Source organism: Meles meles, chromosome 6, assembly GCF_922984935.1.
Source record: "Meles meles chromosome 6, mMelMel3.1 paternal haplotype, whole genome shotgun sequence".
NCBI classification, from domain to species: domain Eukaryota; kingdom Metazoa; phylum Chordata; class Mammalia; order Carnivora; family Mustelidae; genus Meles; species Meles meles.
In genome coordinates, this window is record NC_060071.1 from 69,457,645 (window position 1) to 69,483,197 (window position 25,553).

The window sequence follows — 25,553 nt, forward strand, 5'->3', positions numbered from 1 at the left end:
GTTGGCAGGTATCATTAACCACATTCACCTGTGTTTTCCCTGCAATTTACTTCCTCTTTTCTTCTTGAAGTAAATGTCACTCATGGTTCCTTGTAGCTCCCATTGGCCTAAACTGTATAAAATGCAAGCATGAGTCCTGAATTGCTGACTGATCTGAGGTTATTGCAAGCTGAAGATCAAGGGGACTGTGACATAGAACTGGGGGCAAAACTTGGGAATAACCTTAGACAAGTCCATTAACCTGTTTGGGCCTGAGCTTCTTTATTGGTAAAATGCACGTTAACCTATATCATCTCTTCATCTGTGACAGTCTAAGATTGTAGCTCTTCTTGACGTTTCTATTAATGGCTAGTTTGTACATTGTTTTCTGAGTTGTTTATAGATGTTCCTTCTGTGTATACTTAATTATTGACCTGGGCCACTAATTACCACTTCACGCATCTGCCTATATATTGGATTTAAAAATCTGGATGGATAATTATAAGCCTATGTAATCCAATTTCACATGGTATTGCAGTAGGAAAACAAAGACTGGCATCCAAAATGAATTTATAAGTACGCCAATTATTTCCTTGAAATCCTCAAGACTGAGAGATTCTCCAAACAAATAGTTCACAGAAATATTTCTTAACACCTTTGTCTTTTCTGCAGTTCTTTATCTTCATAAAACTCTCTGGAGACTCTCCCTCCCCTAAATGCAAAAGACTCTATAATCCCTCTCCTCCTCTTCTTTTATTTCCTCTTCTTTACTGTTTTACAGATTTTTTCTGACTTTCTCAGCCTCCTGGAAAGTATAGTTTATCTCCTGTCCTCAGTATTTTCTTACCCTTATCCTCATACTCTGTCCCTTTTCAGTTCTTAGGCAAAGGGTATAAAAGGCAGGGAGGCAGACAGTGAATATTCATCTTATTGCCACATTCATCTCTGACTGATGATTTTTTTGCAAATAACTATGAAAGCGCAGGAATGACAATTCAGGGAAGTCATGGTAAAAAGTATGAAATGAGTGCTCCAGCTCCTCACCTGTAGTCTGAGAGAAAGACAGAAGAAATCAAAGAATATGCCTCTCAGTAGCAAACCCTTCTCTTATTCAGTTTATTAAAATGAAGGGGGTCACAGATCTTTGGAGTATCAAACTGGGCATACTTTCCATTATTTCTCCTAAATACTAGAAAACTCTGGGACCTTCATGGGTTAATTCCAAAACAATGGAATAATTAAGTGCCTAATTTAGGCAATCACTGTCCTTAAGAGCCCATTCTAAGACAAGTTATTTATGAGCTAGAGAACTCTATTCAGGTAATATAATTGTTCCTTACATTTATTTAGATTTCAACTTATCAAGAGCATCTTGTGTTGGTCAGCTTCTGATCAAGTTTATCCTTAAACAGATTGGGTGTCCATTAATGGGTATATATTATTCAATTATCTGGACTTGTCTTCCAACTGTTTAGTCCTTAAAAACAGAAGGCATCCTGTATCATTTAGGAACAATTTGTCTACTAACATTAAATAACAAAGGCTGTCTACATGCAAAATATCTCTAGGGAGATAGCTGATTGCATTGTTTTGGTGGCTTATTATATCAGAACTGGCAACTGTGTGATTAATCTGGCCATTATAGTGTTAACTTTATGTCTGCATTTAAGCATAAAGAAAAGGAATGGAAAAAAAAGATTATGTTTGGAATTTTGTCCCTTTTAGTTAAGAAAGCATAAGGAAATGTTCCCTGAACACTACCCCACCTCCACCTCAGCAGACTTATCACTGAATAGAATTGGATCCCAATGTCATCCATAACTGTAATGGAGGCTAGAAGGGAGGAGAAGAGGATTCATCCATAAGCCATTGGCTGAATCTGTGAATATTGGTTTTGTCAACTGATTGGATGTTTCTTTCAATGAAAATAGAGGAATGGTTCTGGAGGAGACAACCCCTAATGGATCTGCTACACCTTTCAAGGAAGTAGAGAATCATCTTTGAAAGAAGTTTACTTAAACTAAAAAGGCTATTAAGTTTTTATAGAGACTTACTAGTAAGTGTTGATCAAATAGTCTTTTTCAGTGTATAGCAGCAAGAAGAGAAAGAGGAAAGGGATAAGAAAGCAAGAGTATCAATGGAGAAGTAATGGAACTCTGAGACTCTGGTGGGTCCCTAGTTCAAATTTCTATTTCTCTGCAGAATTCATCACCATTCTACTTTATATTTCACTTCTGTGGAATTATTCATCCATTCCACCTTGCTGATTTGAAGTATTAAATTTTAATCCGAGTTCCTTAGCACTGGCATCACTGAGAAGATTATAGAGTGACTCTAGTATATCCCTTTTTCTTTCAGTTTTGGAAGGATAAGTAAAGGACTGAATGTATAATAGTCTGAGAACTCAGCAAGTACAACAGTGATATAGAACAAAATAACATAGCGGCCATTTGGATGTAGAAAATGTTTTCTCTCTTGGGGGAAGCAGATTTTCTGGAATGCTTAAAACATAGAAGTAGGCTTTCAGAAATTCAGAAAATATTCAGAAATATTTGGACACTGAATATACTTTCACACCTCAGCTGTAGATATGGTCTCATTGTCTTTGAGCTTCTTTGAAAAACTGTAAGAGCCCAGTGTTTAAAAACCTTGAAGTTGCAATGAATAGATCTAGTGTAATTTCTTCTAGATGGAGATGTAAGCTTCAAGTATGAAGGACACTGGTGTACTAAGAATAGTCTCACACCTGGTAAGACCCTACTTTGTGTGGGTAATGCCACTGCAGCCTTCTTCTCCAGTGGAAACTCTGGAATGGGAGAAAGTTCTGCTAAAATGTGTTATTTTTGTTCCAACCCCATGGGTCCCCTCATTTCCATTACATTATTTCACTTGTGAGGAACTAAATGGTGAAGTAAATCTAACCACACAAGAAATCTTGTGTGTGTAGTTCTCCCGCACTTCCTAGCCTTAAGGAATGCAGGTTCCACAAGTGAGACCAATGGCATGGCAGACTGCATGGTCCTGTCTTCTCTTCTCAGTGCTAGGTTTTCTGGTTACACTATTACATGGCTGTTTGGAGGAAAGGCTACACTAATAAGGAATAAGGCATGTTACTGGAAGGATTCCAGAAAACATCTCATTGACTACGTTAATTGATTATGCCAGTCTCGGCGAGTATGTGAAATGAGTCTTGAGGAAAGAGAAAGAGTAAGAAAACTTGGGAGGCACCTGCTGCAGTGCTGATAGCTTATTTCTTCAAAATCACCCACCAAAATCCTCATAAGAATTGATATGCCTATTTACCTTATTGAAATGTTAGACAAAAAAATTGGTTTGGGAAACACTGAACTGAGCACGAGTCTGCAAAAATATAATCCTGAACTCCAAAAGGCAGGCTTGGGTAGACAAGTTGCAGGAGTAACTTCTGGGATCCTAGGCTGCAGGGTGGGGGGGTGATATGCAGTGACAGCAGTTACTGAATCCCAGCAAAGCAACCCTGTCCTTCCCATGTGGTTTTGTACCACTAATAAAGGAGCAGCCTGTCTCTCCACGAAGGGGTTTAGCACCTATTTAGCTGTGAATTTGGAGCAGAAATAACTAGGAAGAATCTGAGAAATGTGGGCTTTAACCAAGGGATGCCAAAAGCCTGTGGGAATAACATAAGATCAGGAGCCTAACCAAGCAGAAAGCAACAATCTTTATTATAAAGCAAAGAGCAACTGAAAATTGAAAGGCATGAGCTGTATCAACCAGTTATAGATACAGCAGGAAAGGAAGCCACACAGAAGGATGCCATGTGGAAAATGTTCTGGGAGCTTCTTAAGGAAACACAGAGCAGAGAGCATGGTGCAGAACTAACATCCTACAGGCTAATTCTCGCTGTCAGGTTACGACGCCTTGATTTGCAGTGATTGTCAAAGACATGAGAGTCACTGGAGTTCAACCCCACCCCCACACTTCAAATACATCTGTCTTAGGAACTTCACTGACAGCAAATACAGCAGCAATTCCGGCCGTGCTATGAATCTGCTGCACTGGGAGAAAGCACTGCCACCCAGCCACTGAGCGTCTGAAGCTTTGCCACTGAATATGGTGGCTTCTCAGACGTCCTGTGCTTCTTCCTTCTTCTGCAACAGCATATGCGTAAGCACAAGCAAGCATGAGCAAGCACAAGTATCTGCGGAAGGACGGGAACCCTAAGGAAAGGTTTAATTACCTCATAATTTTGCATGTGGCCAGTATTGCAGTCTTAGAGTAAGAGGTTATTTGGCTACAGCGAAACATTTTATCGTAGTGACAAGAATAAAACAAAAACTATACACATCAGACAAGTAGCTGTGCTTTCCTTAAGAAATGGTTTATTTAATGGACTGAAGGTTTTTGTCTCCTTTCACCCCCAAATTCCTATGCTGAAACCCTACTCCCCAGTGTGATAGTATTAGGAGGTTGGGCCTTTGGGAGGTGGTTAGACTTAGATGAGGCTGTGGAGGTAATGCCCTCATGATTAGTGAGTGTCCCTACAAGAGTTACCAGAGAACTTGCTCTCTCTCCGCATTCTCCATATATTGAGGTTACAGAAGCTGGAAATCTGCAACCTATAAGATAAGAGGGTTTTCATCAAAACTAACCATGTTCTCACTCTGATCTCTGGCTTCCTAACTCCAGAACTGTGAGAAATAAATTTCTGTGGTTGATAAGCCACCCAGTCTGTTGTATTTTGTTATAGTGGTCTGAACTGACAAGACAGTATCTGAAAACAAATAGTCCCAAAATAATCATCTGTCTATATGTCCCTTTGGGCCTTCCAATACGAAGATGACAAGTCCCATGAAGCCAAAACCAGAAAACATTCCTAGATAGGCAGTTGGACTGTTTTTACTCATACTTCTGACATCTTTTCCAACACTACTTCTCCACCTCTCTGACCCCAGCTAGGTGTTCTACAATTCAACTCAGTTCTGTCACTGACTACCTAGAGTTAGCTCAGACCCTACTGGTTAAGGGCTCAGGTCCACAAGACTGCCTCCATTCAGATGATAGTCACAAACGGGGTGCCAGGCTACCTACACTTCTACCTGATCTATTGCAAACTCAGAGGTTTCGCCAACCCTCCCCCACCCTAAGCTGCTTCAGTTTCGATAATTTCCTAGAATGACTCCTGGAATTCAGGAAAACACATTACTTACATTCATTGGTTTATTATAAAAGACACACTCAGGAATAGCCAAATGGAAGAGTACACAGGGCAAGGTATAAGGGAAGGGGCACAGAGCTCCCGTGCTCTCCCTAGGCACGGGATCGTGTGTGTTCACCGATCCAGAAGCTCTCTACACCTCTTTGTTTAGAGGTTTTTATGGAGGTTTTCGCTATATAAACAAGATTGATGAAATCGTTGGCCCCTGGTGATTAACTTTCCCCGTCCTCTCCCCTCCCCAGATATTGGGACATAGGACTGAGAGTTCCAAACTTCTAATCAAGGCTTCGTCTTGCTGGTGGCCAACCCCCATCCCAAAGCTATCTAGAGTTTCCAAGAAGCACCTCATCAGACCAAAAAATGCTCCTATCTCCCTGATCACTCAGGAAGTCCCAAGGATTTTAGGGGCTCTGTGACAGTTAACTTAGTGGTCAAAATTAAATATGTTTCTATGATGCCTCAATAATTTTTGTAGTGGGCAATCTGGTTGGAAAAAAAAAAGTGAAAGAAATTGTATTTTCTAAAATCCTTGTTTTCCTTTGTTATGTGCAGTAGCATTTAGGAACAAGGTAAGAAATATAGGTGAGTTATGGGCACCTGGGTGGCTCAGTGGGTTAAAGCCTCTGCCTTCTGCTCAGGTCATGATCTCAGGGTCCTGGGATCGAGCCCCACATCCGGCTCTCTGCTCAGCAGAGAGCCTGTTTCCCCTCCTCTCTCTCTGCCTGCCTCTCTGCCTACATGTGATCTCTGGCTGTCAAATAAATAAATTAAATATTAAAAAAAAAGAAATATAGGTGAGTTAGTAATAGTTGGGGTGGGTGATGACTCTGAAATTAAAATCTGGCTTTTGAATAGCTTTTGCAAGAAGAGAATTTGAGACTTTGAGAATTTGAGACACACTCAGTACATGCACTCAGATCATTATGTGCCATCAGACGTCCCCTGAAAAGCAGGAACCTGTTTGGGCCTCAGGGAGACTGTCTATCCCCTCTAGATTAAGGGGTTCCCAATATCCTATGGGAATTTATTACACATCAGTTAAAAAACATTGATTTTTTTTTTAAAAATCAACTTACATTCAAATCTTAGTGAAATCTTGTCATTTGCAACGAACTAGAGGGTATTATGCTTAGCAAAATAAGTCAATCAGAGAAAGACAATTATCTTATGATCTCCCTGATATGAGGAATTTGAGAGGCAGAGTGGAGGGTTTGGGGGGTAGGGAAGGAAAAAATGAAACAAGGTGGGATCAGGAGGGAGACAAACTATAAGAGACTCTTAATCTCACAAAACAAACTGAGTGTTGCTGGGGGGAGAGGGGTAGAGAGAGGGTAGTTGGGTTATGTACATTGGGGAGGGTATGTGCTATGGTGAGTGCTGTGAAATGTGTAAGCCTGATGATTCACAGACCTGTATCCCTGGGGCAAATAATACATTATATGTTAATAAAAATAATTTTATAAAAATAAAAAAAGATATTAAATGTAAAAAAACCACAAATCTTGGATCTTCCATTCATTAGCTCTATGATATAGGACAACTTAATCTCTTAAAACCTCTATTTCCTCATTTATAAAAGACAAGTTGTAATACCTACCCATAGAGGAGCAAGGAAGACTAAATGTGATCACGTATGGCACGTAGCAAATACGTAGGGAGTGTTTATTACGACATCTGTAAGGCTCTATCTCTCACAATAGAGCTAGCAATCTGTGTGGTTCTTGTAGCTTGCTGAATATATTTATGCATAAGTTGACTTTATGTAAAAATTATTCATAAATATACACCACAGTGTGAAGGATTAATTCATGTTAACAATTTTTAAAAATGTTTTTTAAAAGCCTGAGATAAAAGCACCCCTCCAGGTGTTTATAAAGAGAGGAAACTGCACAATGTGGAGGAAAGTATTTGTCATGACAGTTCTGGTCGAAGGCTGAGCACCCCGTGTGGTGTGCCACACACAACAGGGCTCCTGAGAGCTCCCCTCTAGCATTCTGTACAAGTCAGGGTTGGTGGAAGGTAGTAATAATGATGCATGCACTCAAGCAAAACACTAAAAGCAGACAACTGGAATGTTTTCTAATTCCAGGAAGGCTATTAGATCATAAATTTAAAAAAAAAAAAAGCTGGTTATCTCATCAGATTGTATAAGATGTCAGCCTACAAACACAAAATTACCATTAATATTCTACGAAACATGAACTTATATCCATTATTACAAATAAAGAACTTTGTTCCAAGAGCATTTTCCCCCAGAAGATTACTAACTAAGGAACAGTAGGAAAGCATCAGGATAGGCAGCAAAATATTTCAAAACTAAGAAACCAGAACATGATACACCCCTTAATTATTTTTTCCAGTAGTGTTTGAGATCTTTTCTGTTGCTCAAGCCAGTATTTACAGGGTTTCACTAAGTTTTAATAATGAATAAGTCCTGTAGATTGTACTGATGCCAATTTCCTGATTTTGATTTTTGAGGTTATATTAGAGTTATGTAAGATGCTGCCTTTGAAGGAAGCTGGGTGAAACTTACACGTGACTGCTGTGCACTATTTTTGAAAATTCCTGTGAATCTAAAATTATTTCAAAATTAAAAGTTTGAAAACATCTGATTTTGTCTTATGTGTCTGGGTTTTTAATAACATTTCAATTGGAAAGATAATTTTTATCAAGTCAGCAGCCACTTCTCCACAGAACAGCACCTAATGAGCTAAAACACCCAAAGAGCTAAAGAGACCTAGACATTGGTCCACCTGTAATGAGGCACACGGTACACCACGTTACTGAGACGTGTTCTGACCACATCCAGGTCACACAGTGCATACTGAATTAATCACTGGTGGCCAATGATTTCATTAATATTTTGTTGTTGTTGTTGTTAAAGACTTTATTTATTTATTTGACAGACAGAGATCACAGGTAGGCAGAGAGGCAGGCAGAGAGAGAGGAAGGGAAGCAGGCTCCCCGCCAAGCAGAGAGCCCGATGTGGGGCTCGATCCCAGGGTCCTGGGATCATGACCCGAGCTAAAGGCTCATGACCACTGAGCCACTCAGGCGCCCCTTCATCAATCTTACTTGTATAGTGAAACCTCCATAAAAATCTCTAACAAAGAGGTGTAGAGAGCTTCTGGATTGGTGAACACATTGATAGGCTGGGTAGGTGATGTGCCTAGAGAGAGCACGGGAGCTCTGTGCCCCGCTCCCCCTACCTTGCCCTGTGTACCTCTTCCATTTGGCTATTCCTGAGTCGCGTCTTTTATAATAAGCCAATGAATGTAAGTAATGTGTCTTCCTGAGTTCCATGAGTCATTCTAGGAAATTATCGAACCTGATGTCAGAAGTGTGAGTAAAAACAGTCCAACTGTCTATCTAGGAGGACTTATCCTCCTATTTGAAGTACTAGAGACATTAGGAAGCTAAAAGGAAGATATGCCTCTTATACTAAAAAGGGTCCTCTTTCTGATATTTTCATTGTTCTAGCTACAGCAGGTTGGATGTTTCACTCTCAAGAGGTGGATGTTTCACTCTCTCATACTCATGCTCTCATACTCATACTCTCTCATATTCTGTTACATAGGGTTAACCCAGATTTTGTGGAGCCTAAATCTCATACAATTTGATTACTCTTCTTTAGGAAATGTAATACATTTCAACAACATGAACACACTGACAAGGTCTTAGAAAAAGGCCTATGGGAATGTGGAGCTGGGAAGCTTAAACTTCAATAGCTTCATGGTGTAGACAACATCAATTTCTTGGGTAATGCTGATCTTCTGAAGTGACGGAGCAAAGAGAACAGGGCAGAGGCATAACATTGATTTTGGAACTTGAGAATTCCCTGGAGTACTGGGAGGGAGAAGTCAAAGGAAAGGGTATAGAAAGCCCCTGAGGAAGGCAATAGCCAGGCTCCAGAAATGTCCCTGGCACTCAGTAGGCAATGTGATAAATGTTATTGGCTGAATAAATGAGTACAGACAATTTCCTTGATGGGTCTTACAGTAGATTCATTTGATTGAATAATTCATTAATTCTGTGACGGTGAATTATACACATTTTAAATTAAATACTTTTTTAAAAAACTCCATATGTTTCTACTTTAAATATGAGACTATGACTTTGACTCTGCGATCATTCTCTACATCCAAGACACCAGATTAGTAGTCCTCGCCACTTCAGAACAATCAAGTCCGTGATAGAGATGTGCAAATCCACACCCACCTATGATCAGACAAGTCTGATATGCAGCAGGACATGGTAAGCTATGAAGTGCCTCTGTCCCACAAAAAATGCACTCCCAGAAAAGTGGATTATGTCCAAGGTTTAAGATACTGTGGTGTCCAGTTAACTAACAATATGTTTTCAAGGCAAAAATCCGAAGTTGTGTTAAGTGTAAAGAAGAGGGATAAAAACAACATTTGAAACTCAACAAGCTTCAGATCATTTTAATCAAAATTATTTCCAGTCACTGTCACTTTTGAGCAGCATTTTCTGCCATGAGGCATCAGGCCAATGCAGCCAGGTTCCTGACAGTTCTCTTCATCAATCCAGGAAATATATAGTAGGCCATTTGCACCATCTGCTGCCCAGGTGCCAGTCATTGGAAGGCAGATAGAAACCCAGAAAAGCATGCTGGAATGGCATTTGGAAAAAACCTGAAACCTGGTTTGGGGGAAAAACAAAACTGGGAGCGTACTAAGCATGACAAAGTGACTCCATAAAAAGAGCACTAAGAAAGCAAAGATATATATTAAAGCTCTGACAAATCAAAAGAAATTCTTCTATTGCCTCTCAGCTAATTTAATATGGTTTTTGCTTTTGGAAGTTTTAAGAAATATGATATTTCCCAGGCATTTTGTAGTGGTTGATACTACACTCTTTCTATGTAAAAATATCTCCTTATGATAATATTTGTATACCCCTCTTTTCTTAGAGTGGGAACGTACAGGAAGAAGTCCCTGCTGCAGGACATCCTCATCCTGACCTCATCTCAGGCTGTAACAAATCCTCACTGCAGTTACCCTCCTGAAATAATTATGATCTTTATTTAGAGACTAATTGAAGTGTGATTTTTACACAGTTGGTGTTAGAAATGCTGGCAGCCTTGGTCTCCAGAGATGCGGCCATCTCATCTGCCACAAAATGATACTGTCTTACTTCCCAGGAATACAATACAGTTCTCTGAGAATTTTCAGACATGGTGGACCTCTGATGGAATTGCACCAGATTACATAGAAAAGTCACAGTTTTGTCTGTTTTTGTGCACTGTATCCATGTAACTGGTGCACTAATAGGAGTCACTAACACTCATCCTATCTTTAGCATTGGGACAAGACCAAAGTGTGTGGTTGGTAAAATTTTCCATTAGTATCAGCTCACCTTTTTAGGGTTGCTTCTGCTTTTAATGGACTCACCTCCACTTATCTTTACTCTTCCACAGAAGTTGTTTGTTGGTTTATTCTAAGGAAATCTTACTTGGGGCTTGAGAGAGTTCATAGGGATGTAGGCTATATTTCTCAAACTTGATTAATATATATCATCTTTTAAAAAAAAAGATTTTATTTATTTATTTGAGTGATTGAGCCAAGCATGGGGAGCAGCAGAAGGAGAGGGAGAAGCAGGCTCCCTGATGAGCAGGGAACCCAGTGTGGGGCTAGATCCCAGGATGCTATGACCTGAGCCAAAGGCAGACACTTAACCAACTGAGCCACCCAGGCACCCCATCATCTTTTAAAGAACAAATGAGTAGTCCTGGATCTTGAATGTGAGCTGAAATGATTTTTATTATAACATAATAATAATTTATATTATACTAATTGGGGAGTATAAAATTATTTCAAAGTTAAAAAAATTTTTAAACTTCATGATAAATATTTAGAAGTTAATTTTAAGGCTTCCTACTTAACAGCAAAAAAAGCAAAAACCAAAAAGCTGTGTACCACTGAGCAAACACAGGTTCTTTGTGATATAGTAAAAGTGGCTGAAATAATACTTCATGAAAAACAATATGGAAATAAACTAAAGTGTGTCCTTCTATTAACAAAGATGTTCAGAAGACTCAGAAATATTGCCAAAAGTTTGAAAAAAAAAAGAAATTAATTATGCAGCGACCAAGATTTATTATAGAGTTGAAAAAAATGCAGATGCTTATAAGAAATCTTAGCTTTGGCATTTGTTACATTCTGTTTTCATAATTAAATATGTGTAGAACTTTTTTTAGATAAAAAGAAAACATGAACTAGGGGAAATAAATTCTTAGAAACAATTTTTCTTCAATAGTAATAATAATAGTATATTGTGGAAAACTGTTTTTAAGTAACCACCATTGAAGTTGTTGCCTTGAATACATATATATATATGTATACATATATGTGTATATATGTATATATGCAAGCATATACATATATGTATGTATATGATTCTAGGGTTCTTTTTAAAAATTAAAAAGAAAGGCTTTAAATATACTAGAATCCTTTGAATCCATTTAATATGCTGACAAGCCTATCTGATATCCCTGACGTCCTGATATCAAAATGACCATTGTCCTACATCCACCACTGTCTACCTATACATACTCCACAGAGCTTATAATAATTACAAGCATGCCAAACTCAAAAAGACTTGAGCCATAGCACTGAAGGAGATATTCACAATATGAGAATCAATTTTATTTTAGCAAGCAGGTTTAATTGTCACATTAAATTAATATTGCTAATTTGACTTTTATTGGTTTTGTAGTTGCCTTTGTATTTTTTTTTTTTAAAGATTTATTTATTTGACAGAGAGAAATCACAAGAGAGGCAGGCAGAGAGAGAGGAAGGGAAGCAGGCTCTCCGCTGAGCAGAGAGCCCGATGTGGGACTCGATCCCAGGACCCCGAGATCATGACCTGAGCTGAAGGCAGCGGCTTAACCCACTGAGCCACCCAGGCGCCCCGTTGCCTTTGTATTTAATGTGTAAATTTGTCTTCATTGTATTCATGTATAACAGCTATAAGCAAATGGAGCTCATACCTAGCTCTAGGTTTAGAAATACTTAAGTAATGTTATAATAAAAATAATTTTTTAACATAAAATTTTTTTTAAAGATTTTATTTATTTATTTGACAGAGAGAGAGATCACAAGTAGGCAGAGAGGCAGGCAGAGAGAGAGGAGGAAGCAGTCTCCCTGCAGAGCAGAGAGCCCGATGCAGGGCTCGATCCCAGGACCCTGAGATCATGACCTGAGCCGAAGGCAGCGGCTTAATCCACTGAGCCACCCAGGCGCCCCAACATAAAATTTTTTTTAACTTTGGAATAATTTTAGACTCCCCAGTTATTATAAATTATAGACTTCTAAGTTACAGAAATTTTCAAAAACAGTCAAGAGAGTTCCCATGTAGCCTTCACTCAGCTTCTCTCAAAGGTAACATCTTATATAACTCTACTATACCAACAAATGTCAAAACTGGGACATTGGCATTAGTACAATACACAGGTCCTTTCATTATGAAAGTTGAGTGAAATTTTGCAAATACCAGCCCACATATAAAGTGACCTGGAGTACTACTGAACATAATAAAGGTGTTGTGTCGTGATCTGGCTGCTTAATTTGTGAATATTTTGCTGTCTATCATAATGCCTTCATAGTATCCAATAACTAATCCACTGAGGGAAAAATCTGTGTTTGTGGCAAGGCTCCTTATTTATTATAATAGATATAAATCATGTTTCAAATAGTTTTATTGATAATTTTTCTTTCTAGGCTGACATTTTGTGTTATCTGATTAGATTATTTTTAAACAGTTTTCCTAGAATTAGAAAATGTGTGGGGTGCCTGGGTGGCTCAGAGGGTTAAGCATCCAACTCTTCATTTCAGCTGGGTCATGATCTCAGGGTCCTGGGATCAGCCCTGCATAGGTTTCTGCACTCAGTGGGGAGTCTGCTTGAGAATCACTCCCTCTCCCTCTATCCCTTCCCCAGTTGCACTCTCTTTCTGTCTGAAATAAGTAAGTAAATAAATCTTAGAAAGAAAGAAAGAGAGGAGGAAGGAAAGGAAGAAGGAAAGAAAATGTCTCAGTTTCTTCCTTTTATTGTTTTATATTAGTGCATACAATAATGTATTATCTTTAAAACTTTTGTTTGGAGTATTTAATTAAAACTAGTTATTTGTGCAGTAAATCTACTTAAGCAGGCAAATAAATGTTATATAAATTGCTTAATATAAAAGAATGATTAAGAGTCCTGTTTCTCTCCCCCCACCTTTATGTTGAAGAACTCCCTCTTCCTTTGAGATCACCTCATGTATCTCAGGTGACACCTAACCTATGGCCTTCTTGTAATAGACTTAAAAAAAATAGGACTTGAAGTTAAACACTGAATGGATCACCCTGTATTCCAACTGGAGGTTATGAATTTAATTTTAAGCACTGATCCACAAGACACAAAGTCCTCATCTGTTTATTCCTTTCTCTCTAGCCTCATGACCTTGTATTTACAAGCTCACAATACTACACTATTAACTCATCTCATAAACTTGTTATTTCACAGCTCCTCTCCTTTGTGAATACTTCTCCATCCATTTGAAGCTCTCTTCCTTCCTTTACTGATCTGAAGAACTCCTATTCTCTCTCTGAAAGCTCAAATGTCCCTTCCGCCAAAAAGCTTTTCCTTTTCCTTTCTGTCTTACATGTTTGTTCCATGTGAATCCACTGGTGTACTGATCTCATTGGGCTGCAGTCTATTTCATTACATCTCTACTCAGTAGAGAGTAGGAGCTGCCTTGGTTTTCTCCCTTAGTGTTTAGTATTTTGGGATCAAATTGATTTTAGATTTGATCTTTTCCCCTAAACAATGCCTGTCTCTATAGAAACCTGAACCACATGGGACCCACCAGAAAAAGTAAAATGATGTTGTGGATCAGAGTATTTGCCATTACAGTTTTTAACCACAAGGATTTTTAAAACTGATGCAACTAGAGAAATTTTAACCTGTAAAAGAAATAACAAATTTCTCTAGAATGAGTTCAGTTAAATTACTAATATGAAAGGATTGTGAGAACAATAAACATCATTTTCTCATAAGATTCAGGCTTATTGTCTCCATTGTGAACTAAATGGCCTATTATTTTCTTACTCATCAGGGTGTAATGAATATCTCCTAGGCATTTTGTGACCCTAATTCCCTAACTCCCCAGAGAACCTACGCTGTATTGCAGTCTCCAGGAATGTAGCACACATTATATGGTCGGGGGGGCGGGGAATAGTCTCAAATTATACTTTAGAAACCAGGCTTTATGCTCCCATGTCCTCTGTGAAATGAACCACAATGTATACATTTCTCATTTCTTTCCCCTCAGGAGGATGCCAAACTCTTGTACAGGAAAAAGGGAGAAGTTGTTTTGGGCTTTCCTCTTCTCCTCTGAGACTTGTTTCATAAAAAAAACTGTTATGGGCTGCAGCTAAAATTTCCCCATTGCATATGCCTCAGTGTGCAAGACCTTTTTGTTGTAATCTTCTGCAAATGCCAAATTACCTATCAAGTTTTATGGTTATTTGTTATATTTCCACACTCTTAATTTATAAAATGTTTGTCTTAGGTGCTCAAAGGAGAGACAGTATCTCAGACATCCCAATGACCAAGAGAGTATAGTCAGAGGCAGTAAAGAGTTAATGTAAGAGAGAAGTCATAATGTAGCCCACTACACACTTGGGGAATTATGGTAGATGAGGCTTTGATTTGTTTATCCTCAAATAATCCATCACAGACTTGACGAAAAAACAGAGGGAGGTAAAACAAGGAAGACAGTTTTTTTCCCCCTGCTTAGATGCTATTTGTTGAACATTTGCCAGCTTATCACTGGGGAAAACTGAATTAAGATGACAAAGGAAGTATCGTACCAAGGAGTCTATGAGAAAGATTGTCTTTCTTATGCTACTGCACCTACCATATACACTATGACTTAGTACAAACAGTAACTTATGCCTTTACCATACTTAGTACCAGTAGCCGCCCAGGATCCTGGAAGGGAAAAAATAGCTCACTACTTTTTGTTTTTTGTTTTGTTTTTGTTTTTTGTTTTTTTGTTTTTTTAAATCAGAATTTAGGACATGGTAAATAAAAACTAAAAATAAAGTAAAATAAAATAAAATTTAGAAAAGTGCAAATAAATAAGAGTGGAGAGCCCTTACTAATTTTAGCCTGAAGAAGATAGTGAAGAGATTTATTATCAGAACATTCTACACAAGCAAAAGCTAAAGAAGTCCATCACCACTTAAATGGCCTTACAAGAAATGTTAAAGGAACAGCTTTAGGCTAAAAATAAAGGATGTTAATTAGTGACAGGAACACATACGAAGAATAAATCTCACTGCAATGGTAAATTCATAGTAAAGTTAGTAGATTATAAAGCTAGTATAAAGGTTAAAAGTCAAAAGAAGTAAAAATAACTGATTACAACAATTAGTTAAAGGATCCACAAGATGAAAAGATATAAAATGTGACATCAAAACCAGAAAATATGGTGGGAGAGTAGTAATAACGTTGAGCTTTACAATGAGGTAAAATTTAGGTTGTTGTCAACTTAAAATAGACTGCTATAGATATATGTAAGTCTCATACTAACCACAAAGCAAAAACCTGTAGCAAATACACAAAAGATAAAGAAATATAAGCATACAACTGAAAAATGTTTTCAAACCAGAAAGAAGAGAGCAAGAGAAGGAGAAAGGAACAGAGAGGTACTACAAAAACAACCAGAAAACAAGGAACAAAACAGAGATAAGTACATGCCTATCAATAATCACTTTAAGTGAAAATGGACTAAATTCTCCAATCAAAAGACAGAGTGGCGGAATGGATTAAAACAAACAAACCAAAAAACAAACAAAAACCAAAAAGTCCCCAAGACTGTGTATATCATGTGAACAAGAGACTTACTTTAGATTTAAGGACAAACACAGACTGAAAGTAAAGAGATGAAAAAAGATATTTCATGCAAATGCAAGCTCAAAGAAAGCTGGTGTAGCTGTAATTATGTCAGACAAAACAAACTTTAAAACAAAGACTATAGTGAGAGACAGAGAAAGGTGTTATGTAATAAAGGAATCAATCCAATGTGAAGATACAACATTTGTAAATATTTATGCACTAAACATAGGAGCACCTAAATATATAAAGAAAATATTAACAGACCTCAAGGGAGAAATATAGTAATGCAATAATAGTAAGGGACTTTAATACCCTACCCACATTAATGGGTAAATCATCCAGACAGAAAATCAATAAGGAAATATTGACCTTAAACAACACATTAAAGTATATGGACTTAACAGATATTTATAAAAGATTCCACCCAGAAGCAACACATATACATTTTTCTCAGATGCACATAGAACACTGTCCAAGATAGATTATATGTTAGGCCACAAAACAAGTCTTAATAAATTTAAGAGGACTGAAATCATATCAAGCATATTTTCTGACAAGAATGATATGAAACTGGAAATTAATTAAATGAAGACAACTGGAGAATTCACAAATATGTGGAGATTAAACAATGTGCTACTGAACAATCAGTGGGGCAAAGAAGAAATAAAATATAAAAGATACTTGAGGCAAATCAAAAGGGAAATGGAATAAACTGAAATTTGGGGTGCAGCAAAAGTAGTACTAAGAGGGAAGTTCATAGTGATAAACACATACTTCAACAAATAGGAAAAGTCTCAAATAAGCAACCTAAATTTACACCTCAAGGAACTAGAAAAACAAAGCCCAAAGTTAGTAGCAAAAAAAGGAAATAACAAAGATAAGATCAGAAATAAATTGGAGGGGGAGACAAATCATGAGAGACTGTGGACTCTGAGAAATAAACTGAGGGTTTTGGAGGAGAAGGGGGTGGGGGGGTGGGTGAGCCTAGTGGTGGGTATTATGGAGGGCACGTTTTGCATGGAGCACTGGGTGTGGTGCATAAACAATGAACTTAGGAACACTGAAAAGAAATAAAATAAAATTAAAGGTAAAAAAAAAAAAGAAATGAAACTGTGGTTAAAAAATCAGTAGAAAAGACCAACAAACCAAGAACTGGTTCTTTGAAAGGTAAACAGAATTGACAAATCTTCAGCTAGATTCACTAAGAGAAAAAAATAAAAAAAGGAAGAAAGAAAGAGAGGACTCAAATAAAGAAAGTTAGAAATGAAAGAGGAGATCTTACAACTGGTATCACAGAAATATAAGGATCATAAGAGACTATGAATAATTATACGCTAAGTGAACAACATAGAAGAAATGGATAGGTTCCTTTTAAATATAAAACCTTCCAAGACTGAATCATGATGAAATAGATATTAACAGATTATTACTAGTAAGGATATTTAATTAGTAATCAAAAACCTCCCAACAAACACAAGTTCAGAACCATTCAGCTTCATTGGTGAATTCTACCGAGCTTTCAAAAAAAGATTAATACTAATCCTTCTCAAACTGTTAAAAAAAAATAGAAGAAGAGGGAACCCTTTCAAACACATTTTATGAAGGCAGCTTTACCCTGATAATGAAATCAGACAAGGACACCACAAAGAAAGAAAATTACAGGCCAATATCCCTGATGAACACAGTTATAAAAATCCACAACAAAATGTAACCAAACTGAATTCAACAATACATTACAAGGATCATACACCATGATCAAATGGGATTTATTCTGGAGATGCAAATATATAGCTCCACATTTACAAATCAGTCAATGTAATAAACCACATTAACAAAATGAAAGATAAGAATCATATGATCATCTCAATAGATCCAGAAAAAAAATTGGCAAAATGTAATATTCATTTCTGATTAAAAAAAAAAAACTAGATATGAATGTTTCCTTCTCAAGGAACTACTGATAACAAGTAGCTAATGGAAAGAACTGGTGTACTTTCCAAGTGGGCTCTTCTGTCTGTTGTCTGTTTCACAGAGGCCTCCGCTCAGTGATGTGCTGGGACCAGTCTGTACAGACAAAAGCCAAATGCATACATTGCTTCCCAATTTCAGTTCAGTGACACCATGTTGGTAGCTTGAAATTGGTCATGTATGAGAATTTATACCATAGAAATCAGGAAACTCTGTAGATCATTTGCTCCACACAGAGAGTTTGTTTTTACACAATGAGCAGGCACATGGACTGCCCCTGCATGTAGAAATTACTTAACTAAGTTAACCAAACAGAGTTCTAGGAGATAGACCCTCCTAGGTCTCAATGTGAGGATTTACCATCTTTGGATGATTACAAATTTCTAGTTTCCTTAAAATATACCGATTTTTGAATTTTCTCTTCTCTGACCTTGGAATTACTAGTCCCCCAGGAAGCCAGGGAATTTACAGCTTTCACAGTAGCATGTAAGAACTCTGAGTCTATAAATGCTCTTTTTTGTATCATTTTGGCTTACTCTTTACAAGTGTTTACCTATTTTATTGCATCTATAGCAAATACTGACTGACTTACTCCTAGTCAGTCAGGGTGGGGATTTTTATTCATTTTAATTCCAGTATTGTCAACATTCAGTGTTATATTAGTTTCACGTGTACAGTATACTGATTCAACAATTGTATACATTACTCAGTGCTCATTGTAAGTGTACTCTTAATCTTCATCTATTTTACCCATCCCCCAGCCATCTCTGCTCTGGTAACCACTAGTTTGTTCTCTTTAGTTAGAAGTCTGCTTGCTCGGTTTGTCTCTCTCATTTTTTTCTTTGTTCATTTCTTTTGTTTCTTAAATTCCACGTATCAGTGAAATTATATATTTGTCTTTCTCTGACTGTTTCATTTCACTTAACATTATACTCTCTAGCTCTATCTATATTGTTGCAAATGGCAAGATTTCATCCCTTTTTATGGCTGAGTAATATTCCATTCCATATATATTCCATATACACACACCACATCTTCTTTATCCATTCATCTATTGATAGATACTTGGGTTGCTTCCCTAACCTGGCTACTGTAAATAATGCCGCAATAAACATAGGGTTGCTTATAGCCTTTCAAATTACTGTTTTTGTATTCTTTAGGTAAATACCCCGTAGTGTGATTACTGGATTGTAGGGTAGCTCTATGTTTAATTTTTTTAAAAAGATTTTTATTTGTTTATTTGACATACAGATCGCAAGTAGGCAGAGAGGCAGCCAGAGATAGGGGAGGAAGCAGGCTCCCTGCTGAGCAGAGAGCCCGTGTGGGGCTCAATCCCAGGACCCTGAGATCATGACCCAAGCCGAAGGCAGAGGCTTTAACCCACTGAGCCTCCCAGGCGCCCCTCTATTTTTAATTTCTTGAGGAACCCCTATACTGTTTTCCACAGTGGCTACACCAGTTTGCATTCTCACCAATAGTGCATAAAGGTTATGGTGTTCTTTTTTTGTTGTTGCTGTTTGTTTGTTTGCTGTTACTATGTTTTCTTGCAAACTTTCAGTATTTTGGCCTGAAAAATGATGGACTGCGATGTATAGGGCCCTGTTTGGGAGCGAAGGGCACTGAGAGAGAAGAGGGGTGCGGCAAACAACCTGAGGTGTGTAGGAGGAGATTTGTACTTAGAACCTTTCTTCTTTTGGAAAATTTTTACTTTTAGGTAGAGGAGGTGTCTCTCTAGTGCCATGAATGTTCAGGGCATATTGTTTTCAGATGTGAAATCAGGGAAGGAAGGGCACTAAGCTCAGACTTGCCTCAGAGATCATATTAACCGTGAGCAGAGGCATAATTCATTTGCTCTGTCCTTCCAGATCCATTCTCCTCTCTTTTCTATACTGCACTGAGCCCTGGGAGGCAGACCTTTGTGGATTATATACCAAGGCTTCTGAACTCCAACTGGGTTTACTCAATGGGAGGCACCAACAGGAGATCAGAAGAAGAGATAAATCAGTTCACCAAAGACTGCTTCCCTACCAATAGCTATGGCCTTCTCCAGTTCCCATAAAGCCCTCCCTCCCCTACCACTCCGTCTCTTCATGTTAGAAGTGGTAACAGCTCCATTCTGTTAGAAGTTTAACGGACCCTGGGTATATCACCAACCCCTGTTCATTACCTTAACTTACACTCATCCCCTGTGGGGGGAAAAAAAATCCTTATTAAACACTCTTCAATGACCTCATTTCATTCGGCCATCTATCTCTTGTCACGGCCCTGACAAATACATTACTATAATGATGTTTTAAATATGGATTCTGAATGAAGAGAAAATGAGGAGATATTTCTTTTCATTGCTGGTGGAACTTTCTTGCATACTCAGCCCCAGACCAAACTTCAGCACTTTGTTGATTCCCAGACTTCTGGTTGGGGGGAGGTGTCTCAGTCTTCCAAGGAGTGATGTCATTCCTTTTGGCCTCACCAAATTACTCTCATTTCTCATTTTCCATTTTTTCTTATTGCAAAAGACACTTGGCTCATGACTTCCTTTCCCTTTTTATTGCATCCCACCTCATGCCCATTCTCTTTTTTGTAGCCCTTAAATACAACAATTAATCCTCAAACCCCATTAAGTACAGCAATTTCTCCTAGGCCAGGAGTATTTCTACAATTGCAAATAATCATCTGAGGGTACTAGATTTATTAAAGTGTTTGGAAATATCACTATGGCTGTAAATGTCTCTCGTATTTCCAGAATATAGAAATGCTACCAGCAAATCTGGCAGGGAATAGTCTATTACCAATCCAAACACTAGCACTTTCACATCTGTTACGCTTAAAATTTTTAAACTAATGTATTCATTCCAGAAACAGCAGAACAAAAAGATATCCAGCTAGGAGATCTATTTTCATATCAATATTTAAGATGCTTTCAATATTTACCATTTCACACTTACTAAATCTCCCGTGACTTTTTGCTTTCAGGAAATCCATCAATTACAAACCAAAGCAAACATCTAAAAGGACCTGTAAAATGCAATATATATTGGCAGGCAGGGAGTCCAAAGCTCACTAGAGAATGCAATTAGCAAAATTCCTCCAAATTCATGAAAATGAATAAATTGTGTCACCATCTTGAAAATCCATATTTATTATTACTCCAAAGAGAGAGTCAATTAGAATCTAATTTCAAAATCTTGCCTCCAGGGAAAAGTATTCTATAAAGTTATAAAAATGAATAGAAAATTCACACTAAAAAAAAAAACCAAAATGTAAAAAACAAACATATTGAGATGATTAACTTCACTAATAAAATTATAGAAAATAAAAGTGGGTTTTTTAAATAGCAAAAATATATTAAAATAATACTTATGACTTCTGTGGGAAAATAATACTGTATTACAGTTAAAAGCATGATGCTTAAAATCACATTGCCTGGATTTGAGTCCCTACTTCGGTTTTAATTGAGTATCTTCAGACATTTAACTGAATCTCTTTGTGCCTCAGTTTTTTAGTCTGTAAAATGGGGATAATTATAACATGCATTATAGAGATATTGAGAAGATTAAAAAATATAGCATCTGTAAAGTAGAACAGGACCTGCCACATGCTAAGGCTTTAGTAATTATCAGTAACTATTATTACAGCTATGATGAATGATGATGACCCCTGGCAAGGGTAGCAGATTGGGTGTTGGAACACTTCCCTACATAGTAATGAGACTGTAAACTGGCATAAACTTTCTAGAGGGAAGTTTACCTGTATAGCGTATACAGCTATAAAAAGTTAGTTTTCTTTAATACAGTAAAATCATTTCTAAGCATTTATCCTAAAGAAATTATCACAGAGGCAAAGCTTTCTTTCCAAGGATGTTCATTTTAGCATTATTTATAGATAATCATTAGAAATGATGTCTGAAAATGTATGAATAATAATCATTCAGTGGGATATTATGGAATAAATAATAAATAATACTTATGAATATCACATAATATGTGAAAAAGCAGAATATAAAAAGCTCATGTGGTTCTACTTTGTTTACTTTAAACCGTAACTTTTAATTATATATGCATACAATTATATAGATAAAATTTCATTTATATATGAAAATTTAAAAATTCATCAAACTTATTGACTTTAAATGGTATTATTACAGGTGATTTTGTTGAATATATATTTGCATTTGCTAATAAGGCTTTTATTGGTGAGAATTAATTAGTTTAAAAAAAAAGCCGCTAAAGTCTCCTTAAGTGCCTTTTTTGTGATTAACAGATGTTCAAGCTAGAACAGTCTTTGGTAGTCCCCTACTCATCTTTCTTTTCTTGACAGTTGCATGCTCAATTAGATGCATTTACAACTTCATGCACAATTGATAACCTTTTGTCATAACTGTGACTTTAATTATCTGGTCAGCAACCTTGACACCAATTTAGTAGCCAAACATAAACATAACTCATCTCCATGTTCAAGCTACTTAATAACTAACATTTACCTATAATTTGTTGAGGATATACTATATGCCTGAAATTGTTAATTATTTTGATGCATTATTTACTTTAATCTTTACAATTATCTTGGGAGTTAGGAACCATATTTTTCTCATATGGAAGAAGAGGGATTCAAGTGTGAAGAATAGAATTTGATGCCCAATCTGTCTGACTCAGTGACTACACTTTAATACTGCCTCTCATCAGTGCCTTAGCCATAACTGGCTTCTTTGTTGTCATTACTGGGAAGACAGACAAGACAAGTTATTTTCTAAAGTATAATCTAAGATTTATTGATGTCTGGAAAGTTAGAATAAAATAACCTGGAATTTAACAGCTCTGGCCAATACACAAACTCGACACCATTAAAATGAAATTATAGACATTTTACTTAAGACAATAAATTTACAAAAAAAAATCAAAAGATTAATCAAATATAAGAAATGTTTGACAAATCACAGTTATTTTTCACAGGAAAAAATCTTTAAAAAGAATCTGTTTCATATGGAGAGATTAATTTTTTAACAATGGAAATGTTTCTTGTTTTGTCTTCAAGGTGATGATTTTGGTGGATGGAGGGATTTTTTTCTCCTTGTTTTATAATAATGGTTCTCTATGATACTTTCTGCTTATTTTCAGGCTATTTCTAATGTGGGTCCTGGTTACCTAACCAGACAATTAAGGCAGGAGAAATGATTTATTTTTCATATGTAAATATTGAATTAAAGTAGAAATATTCTGTTCCTGGCTCTACCACTAATTTGCTATGATTTCCCACCCAGAGAGTGTAAAGATTAGATATCGCTTTTTCATTTGTGTAATAGAAGTGTACTTTATAATCTCAAACATGCCTTTTAACTATCTCATTCTATGATTCTTGTTAGGTATCAGTAAAAATGTTTATAGAACAAGTACATATCTTTTAGTTACTTCCTAATTCTATCTATTCTTCAAGGCCTAGCGGAAACCTCACTTCCTCATGAAGATTCCCTTGAGTACTCAAACTTCCTGAACTAAAAAATAGTCAATACAGTAATTACATGTTATCTTTAAACACTGCTTAAAATTCACATAAGAAAGTCCTTGTTTTGAAGTAAGTTGTAAATCAACTTAACAGAGACAGGTTTTTGACCTATAATTTTATACATTCCTTGGGTTCAATCACAGCACTGGCCTCATAATGGATGCTTAGCAAATTTTGTTAAATGCAGAGTAAGTTTAAATCAGCAATTAAAATCCCAGTTTTCAGTCAGGACATTCGTTTTATCAGAGTGAGGTTCTGCATACTATAGTCCAGGTCTTCTCTGTGCTTGATGCTGTTTGACCATCATCATCATCATCATCACAACCATCACCACCATCTTTATGATCAAGAAGCATTTATTCAGTCTTTCTGGAATGAATGGCAGCAGCTCAAGATCTATCTTCAGGTGAGTGAGAAACAGCTGGCTATAATTCCCTACATAATAACCTTTCATATTTCTTTCTTTTTTTTTTTGAAGATTTTATTTATTTATTTGACAGATAGAGATCACAAGTAGGCAGAGAGGCAGGCAGAGAGAGAGGAGGAAGCAGACTCCCTGCTGAGCAGAGAGCCCGATGCAGGGCTCGATCCCAGGACCCCGGGATTATGACCCAAGCGGAAGGCAGAGGCTTTAATTCACTGAGCCACCCAGGTGCCCCTAACTCTTCATATTTCTAGAGCCCAAGATCATTAGCTTTAAAAGAGCCTCAAATATTGAAGCTGATTGCTGCAAAAGAAGGAATAAGAGGAGTGGCAGAGAACATGTTAGGGAGGGGGAGAAACTGTGTGTATTATCAGCTTGCTATACAAGTCTCCTCACTCAGTATAATGCAGCAGGCAAGTGCAGGAGATCAGCTGTCAGTCTCTTGGTGCACATCATTTGTCATGGGTTCTCTTGTGTCTGTAAAGGCAGGGACATCCCTGTTATCATGAAGAGCTTGTCATGAGACCAGTAGTATGTATGCATATCAAGTACAATTTTGTGCTTGTCACTTAATGTATTTGAGAATGATTGTATTTCAGGATTGCAATTTCCCCAATTCTCTTGACAGCGGGAATTAAAATCAAATTCCCAAATATAGATCTAAAGAAGATAGATGGTTTTTCACATTCTCTAAAGATGTAGAGGTAAATTTAAAATATTCTTTTGGCAAGTCATTGTTTACAATTAAAACCCACCTAATATCCTTAGTATTTCCCTAGAACAGAACCAAGTTTTGATTAATTAGATAAAGAATTAGAGACCACTCTGAAAAATATGCATGTGATTTCCATATTGAACTCCATGCTTCTAGAATACATCATTTTGTGTCATTACTCACACATCTATTCACAAAGAGGTAGTTGTTTCTGGAAGATGGAACTGGAAAAGTGAAGATCAGTTTGAATGAAAATCCAAATTTGGTTATTACCCTCCTCTGAATAGAAGTGAAACCACATACCTGAGCTTTCAAAATTGCCTGAAATTATTCTAGTGTTTTTGGTCAAAGCCTGAGTTACGTATTTCTTGACGAATTTTGTTTTTTGTTCTTTTTAGGTCTCCTTTTCATGTGATTAAAGAGTATATATATATATATATATCTTTGCAATCCTTCTTGATTTTCGCTTTTTAGCCCAAGGAATTCAATTAAATTCATTGGCAGATGGAAAGCTGAGGCCGATAAGGGCAGTAACAGATACTAAAAAATAATGAGAAGGATAAAGAAAATACACTGGTTTTAGATCAGGGGGATTTAATAGTACTCAGAGATTTTTATTAATTAATTATTTTTTTCTTACTTGTCATTCCTCTTCTTTTTCTAATTCCCTTTGCTCAGGCACTGGAAAATATTTTTTGGCCAGAAGGCTGAAGCTAAAGCAAGTAGCCTTCCTCTAGTAACTGCTCACCGCTCCTACAGTCAGAATTGGTGTCGCTGAACAGTGGTCATGAGGGCCAGATATTATGGGAAAATTCTAATTTCAGAGAGGTTCCCTTGTCTCTCATTAACGTATAAGTACAATTTACAGCAT

General features: G+C 37.0%; 1 pseudogene; it reads right to left on the reverse strand.

Annotated features, from left to right (window-relative positions):
* LOC123943592 overlaps positions 1-25,553 on the reverse strand; it is a 122,989-nt pseudogene that overhangs the window by 89,178 nt on the left and 8,258 nt on the right.